Here is a 7339-nt window from a genome sequence, read left to right as displayed (position 1 = left end):
GAAAAAATGCACAGATGAAACCACAAATTAGGGCAATCTGTTTTGTCAAAATATGCTATCCATCATTAAGTAGAATCGATCATTAAGTAGAAACAGAAATAAAAGGTTTTGAGGGACTGTAATGTCTATAAGGTCTGAAATGAAGTTGTGAAATTGCTTAGGCGAAGGAGATGTTAACAATGAGTCAATATGTTTTTAATAATAAGTTCAATTCAATAAATATTGTTGATTTGGCATTTGGAAAATGGCTAATTTGCTTTCTTGATAAATTAGATTGATGTCTGTAGCCTACAGTAAGTACCGGTTCTGTTATATCGTTTATATTTATTTTGGATAACAGGACCAGGACTTTGGAGATGGTGCTAGTTGGATTTTCTTCCTTCTTTTTTATTTGTATACCTGAGGTCAGATGCGGGCTAGTAGCTTTCCTCTGTTTCCAGTATTTATGCGAAGGTAACCAGCTGCTTTTGGTAGCAAAATATTAGACCTATACCGTGAAAACAGTGGTATAAATCTTTGCTTAAAGGGGACCGATCATGCAAAATGCACTTTTGTACGTCTTTTATACATGAATATGTGTCCCCGGTGTTCCAGGGAACTCACCAAGTGTCAGAAAACACAACCCTCTCTATTTTCCTCCATACCCAAATCTCTAAAAAAAGGGGCTGCAACGGATCTGATAAAAACTGATCCAGATTTGAACACTGTCCTGACGTCAGGACAGTGGCGCTACGGCTATTGGGCCAACTCCACCAATCAGGAGGAGACAGCCACGGCCATTGCCGTTCGAAAGCGCTGGAGACGTTGTAGTACATATGCCAGGCCAGTAGATGGTGCTGTTCTCACAGAATCTGCCCTTGCAAAAACAGAGCTAAAAAATGTCAAATTGAGCAAAATGAGGCATGGCTAAAATGCATGATCTGTTTGGTATTTTGAAAAAAAAAAAGTATAAACATGCCTTATATAGGTATGGTCCTACACTATATTATTCAAATATAGCATGATAGGTCCACTTTAACTATCAGGAAAAAAGGAAATAAGCAGCGACGTGCAGTCAGTGGAGGCAGGGGAGGCAGAGCCTCACCTGTCATACTCCAATGTAACGGAAAAACAACTAAAGAAAAACGAAATAGTAATAATAATAAAATGTCTCCACTGATCTGTGTTGTAAGTGTGATTTATGTATGATTCTAATCGCTTTTTATAGTCAAAATCAGCAAATTTGCCGAGCTCCGCTACGGGAGCAATGACAAGTGAGGCAGGGGCGTGCTCTGCCTCTTGTAAGCCCACAGTAACTTGCTGGAGCGCGGGCACTAATGTAGCGCGGGCACTTATTTTGTGAGCGCGCTCAAGCCATTTACTGTGGGCTGAGTTGAGGCACAGATGAGATCTGCCTCACCTCAGAATGCGTCACCCCACAGAAACTGGCTGGAAAGCGGGCCCTAAGCGCATGCCTGTTACCATCTCACTGTAGGTCACCAATGTAATGTATGTAGATCCCTTTATTACATTTATCCTCGCCATCCATAGTCTCTAAATAACTTATTTCACGTATATATGATATTTAGGCTCGCTGCTCTCAACGGCAATGAAAATGCACCAGGGGAGGCAGCCATAACCTCTGCCGCACTGAAGGGGGCGCACGTGAGCCCACAGGTTCTTGTTGCTACTGTTATTCTACACAGAGACGGTAGACGTAACAACAAACTAGACTTTTGAAACTACAGGAAGATAAGGAGGACTTTTACAAAAAAGTAATAGAGATTGTTGTCCAGAAGGATAGCATGGACTTCATCTTCAAGTCAAGGTAAGACCACATTTGTAATGAAAATGGGATCTTACTAAGAAAGAACAATCCAATATTTAGATTGTGGGTATCCTTTTGTTGAACGGTCTGTTTAAAATGAATCGAAGCATCAGACTAAAAAAGCTTTTGAAAATAACCGAATATTTCGATTAAGGTCAAAATATAATATTTGTAAATCTGACTCAGTGCCTCACCAGCCATGAACCTCACCGCACGTCACTGGAAATAAGTATATTTTTCATACACTTTTCCTTTAAGATTGTGGAATAAGAAGAAACACAGAATAAAATGTGTGACAAATTTAATTTAATCTCTAATCTGGGACAGATGCCAAGTTATTGAGAAGCATATTTGACACGTGTTACTATAAAGTGAGATTTTCCATCAATATAATATGTGAGCTCAAGTCCAGATCAGCAGAAGCCATGGATGTGAGCGTGATCCGTATTTCCAGGCACAAATGGGGTATGTATGCAGTACTAGTAATTTAAAAAATGGGCCATAAGGTTGATTTAGGGCTGGCAGAGAGACAGATCAGCCAGAGTTTAAACAGCAGGATGCTTCATCAGGAATATGCTGTGTGGGCTAACGTTGAAAAAGAATAGGGAGTTGGGAGTAAGGGGGATGGGGTGGGGCTTCTCTGAATATACTGTCTGTATGCTGCTCTATCCTAACATTGCTAATCAGTTTAGGTGTAATGGCAATTTTAACTGTTCCAATGTCCTATATCCTTTGCCATTACTTCACAGGAGGGTTTAGAGTGATCCTGACGCAGACACAAACAGATGAATTTCCAGGTCTTTTGCTGCGGTTTAAAATGATGTTTATTGCTTTACATACCAAGGTTTAAGTATACAGTGTCAAATGGTTGTGGTATGAGCATCTGCCGGCTGGGCTGGTAGAATCGGTATGCTCTTCCTCCTGTGTCCTCTTCCTCTCCTGTTACCTATGACCCCTTTTATACACCCGGTGCAGCTAAACCCCGCCACCAAGTGTTCAAAAATAATATTGCACTATACATATAAATTAAATAAACTGAGATACCAACAACACCCATAAAATGGCTCCTACACACCGGCCCCTAATTGGCTTTAGTGTAAAACAAAAAACAATTACCAATAAATAATAAAGGAGCTATGAAAATGGTGTGTTCTATGTGTTGTTATTTAATTCCTAATGATTATTCAGTTTCTTTTCTTCTCCCTTATTTTAAAGGTAACCAGTCTTTGTGGTATTCATGTCTCAGCTTCCTGGAGCAGACATATCTTCGTTATTGGTCTCACTAAGATGTTGCTCTTAGTTTGAAGTCGAACTGTGCGCACAAGACCTTGTGCATCTGGTCTTGTCTCCAGTATTCTGCCCATTAACCAGGAGCCACGTGGAGCAGTGGAATCAGCCACTACAACAATGTCACCTGGAGCAAAGCTTATTTTTTCCTTTAACCACCGTTGTCTATTTTGGATTAGAGGCAAGTATTCCTGTGTCCACCTTTTCCAAAAGAGATCTGCCATATATTGCACTTGTCTCCATCTGCGTTTGATGTACAAGTCCTCCTTTGCAAAGAGTCCAGATGGTAGTTTCGGCTTGGTTTTCATCAGAAGAAGATGGTTAGGGGTGAGAGCCTCCAGGTCCATCGGATGATCAGAAGATTTTGTAATTGGTCGAACATTCAGAATCGCTTACACTTCACAAAGAAAGGTTTGCAATCCTTCGTCGTCCAGAACTTGTTGTTTTAGAATAGAACGCAGCACATTTCGAACCATGCGGATCAATCGTTCCCAAACACCGCCATGATGGGATCCTGCTGGGGGGTTAAAATACCACCTTATTCCTCGCTGAAGCACAGCACTCTGAATTCTGTCTTGATTGAAACCATTGAGTGCTTCTCTTAGCTCTCTATTTGCTCTGACAAAATGTGTGCCATTGTCTGATCTTAAAAAGGAAACTTGACCTCGCCGACAAATAAATCGTCATAGTGCATGGATGCAGGAGTCTGTGTCAAGTGTGTATGCAACTTCAAGATGTACTGCTCTGCTTGCCATGCAAGTGAAGATTACGCCATATCTTTTGACAAGACTTCGTCCTCTCTTGATCTCAATAGGACCGAAGTAGTCTACTCCTGTATTTGTGAAGGGAGGCGTATCTGGTAGAATCCTTTCCAAGGGCAAGTCTGCCATTTTATGTTCTCCAAGTCTTTCCATTAACTTCTTAACTTGTTTGTATTTGAAGTTTCTTGCTTTTTGACAGTTTACAATAAACAATTCCAATCCTTTGGCCGTGTGAATGGTAATCCTTTTTTCTCTCACAGATTGCAGTCCAACAGTGCCATCTTGTGACGTGATGTCAGATTTCACAGACATGATTAATGTTCACTGTTCCTTTAAAGGTGGGGTAGGTAATTTTGGAGAAACCAGCTCGAGTGCGCTAGAATTTGAAAATACACAACCGGAAAAAATCTGCCACTTCCTTACAGAGCCCCTCCTCCAACACACACGAACGCGCACATGACCACTGAGGGCACGAGATAAGTTTGTGCATAGATGGAAGGCTGACAGGCAGGTAGGCCATCCAGTTATTTTAGCCGGGCCGGATAAAATGATTGGTCGTGCTTTTTACAGTACTACGGCTTCCACAGATGACATTTTTTTATGGATTTTTTGTCAAAGCACTTAAAGGGCCCATGTCATGGCCATTTCCACTGATCATAATTACATTGTTGAGGTATACTAAAATAGATTTATACTGTGCAATTTTCCAAACTCACATTGGTTTCGTATACAGCATCTCTGTCAAGCATGTGTATTCAGCAGTATTCACTTTCTCCACTAAACGACTCGTTGGAGCTCTTGCCCCCCCCCTCCCTGTGAGCCTAGTGTGCTCCGATTGGTCAGCTCGGCCACTCGTTCTGATTAGTCAACCACCAGAGAGGCTGCGCCCATGTCAGTGCTTTTCCCGGCTGCTCTCAGCGTAACATCAGTCTTATCATGGCGTCGGTACAGCGGTATATTTTATATACATATATATTTTTAACTGTTGTTATAGAAGAGTGTGACGGCCTCAGGGCCTTTGTCTTACGGTGGGGTGGAGCTGAAGAGGGTAATCAGCGCGATCACGGACACCTCCGTAGCCGGTGCTATTAATCCCAGCGGCCCGGAGTCTCTCTCCAAAGCGGCTGCAGAAGGACGAACTGAGCGACCCTCTCCCCTCGACCACCTGTCTCTGCATTTACTACAATAAATGTGCCGTGGTTTTGTAAACTCGTGTATGTCTCCTTGTCTTTCCGTTGTGGCCTACGAGCGACTCTCATAACAAAGAGTAAGTTATTTTTACCCGTTATAAACTACTACTGTTTGATGAGAAATCAAATCATGGTTTGCTATATATGAATTCATCGAAGAAAGGATAGGCCTACTAAGTATTTCCATTAAACTTTATTTTTAGAAATGTACAAAATGAACATAAATATACATATATACACACGGTATATCATCCATTCCTCCTCCTCGCATCTTGCCTGCGCACAGTCGGTGCGGTGCCTTTTAGCACCCTCAGTAGTAGTAGAATCCCTTCCCCGTCATGGATTGTCCGCCAGGATCTGGCTGGACGAAATCAAATGCAAATCACAAAATATTAGAGAAACTTAGTTGTTTTAGATTCGTTAGTAGTAGTTGTGTAATGAACAGCTTGCCTGCTAATATGCTAACCTAGCTTTGTTTACCTTGGTAGCTAACACGATATGAACGTTAGCTTGGAGGAAAGGCAACTATAATGCAGTGTAATAAAACTACTATGAACAAAAGCTAGTGGTTCATATTAGGCTAGCAATAACGTGTTTATAATTGCAATCGTATACGGGTATTCTGCTACGTTCGGTCATACAATGTAACTTGCATGAATACATTGTTTTGCGCTAGCATACAGCTAGCCTCGTTAGCTACATGCAGTATATGTACGGTCACAATGTACGGTAAATCACAGTACAGTATACTGTATGAGTATTCCGTGTGTGTGACTGCAGACATTCTCCTGCCATGACAAACATGTAAGGCCATCTGCTGACATTGTAGTTGATATATTTAAACGCTAGCAACGTAGCATCACAAAAATGTTTTTCTGACCGAAACTAGCTCTAGCTCCGTGTGTTAGATCGCTACGCCAGCTATAATGTAATTACGTTTCGACTGACCGGCAAATCACCCGGAGTATACTGTCAATAGGTATTTTGTGTGTGAATGCAGACATTCTCCTGCTATGAGATACATGTATGCAAGGCCATCTGCTGATATTAGAGTTGATATATGGAAACTCTAGCAACTTAGTTAGCACAGTTAGCACTGTGTCAATGGCTTAGCAGTCCAACACAGTTTACACATTTAAACAGTCTTGTTTGTTAAATACACAAATAACAATGCAAACTTACAGGTTGTATACCCAGATCTTCCCCTGCTCCAAACGGTCCAAACAAGCTGTGCATATCCGGCCTCAAACTGGGCAATGTTTTGGAAGCTTTCGTCTGTGAAATGCCGGTTCTTCGAACCTCTGGAGGAGGAACACGCCGCTGCTGGTGTGGCCATAGCTCTTCGGGATTGGTCCATTTCGTTCCGGGTACCGCATGACATCAGGCGGTACCCGGAAGAATCAAATGGGCAGTGACGTATCTCCAACGAGGCGTTTTGGGGAGGTATTTTCTGTGTTAGAGTTTTACTCGCTACAGGGTGTACTTTGAGGGTTTTGACTCTGCACACCGTTTACATGCATAAAAACCTTCATAACACACAAGGGGACGGGTAATAACCGGAAAAGCATGACATGGGAGCTTTAAGATATTCATTGCTATCGGGATGTTAAGAGCATTCCATGGAATATAACAAAAAGTGTATCTCGAGCCGGTTTCTCAAACTTACCTACCCTACCTTTAACACAATAAAGAAACACACGTATAGTACAGCACAAACAACACAAATGATCAATACTTACATATATTTTCACTTGTAGTATTATAATAATTGAAATGCTGGTTCTTCTGGAGGTGTTCTATCCACGCTCAGCTACCGCACCGCAGCTGCCTGCACTGTACAATCGCTGGAGGACTGGGCTGTCACTCAAAAACTGAGTAGCCAATGGGGACACACCCCTGAAAAGTCCCGCCCACCTGGGAGGTTTGTGTCAGAATCTCAAACAAAAATTGAAGGAGCGCAAATGAGAAAGCTGCAGCGAGAGCAAAAGTCTGATCATTGAGAAAGAAGAAACAAGAACTGCAAACAAAAACCTATGTTAAAACAAAGAAAAAATACTTATAGTTTACATGATTACACAAATGATTTGTTTGCAACTTATAGCTTTATTTTTGAAATGTATTTTATTTTGCTTGACACAGTTTTTTTTTCTTTTAAACTCATAGTTTTGCTTTATTCTGAGAAAGTGTTGCTTTATCTTTATGATACAAAACTAATCCCATACAAAGGTAGGCATTTCACCATGTCAGAGAAACCAAACATTGATGTTGAATATTCACCACTGTTGTTTGGTTGT

The sequence above is a fragment of the Trematomus bernacchii genome, unplaced genomic scaffold (genome assembly GCF_902827165.1).
Source record: "Trematomus bernacchii unplaced genomic scaffold, fTreBer1.1, whole genome shotgun sequence".
Lineage (NCBI taxonomy): Eukaryota > Metazoa > Chordata > Actinopteri > Perciformes > Nototheniidae > Trematomus > Trematomus bernacchii.
Note: the sequence above shows the minus strand (reverse complement) of the source record.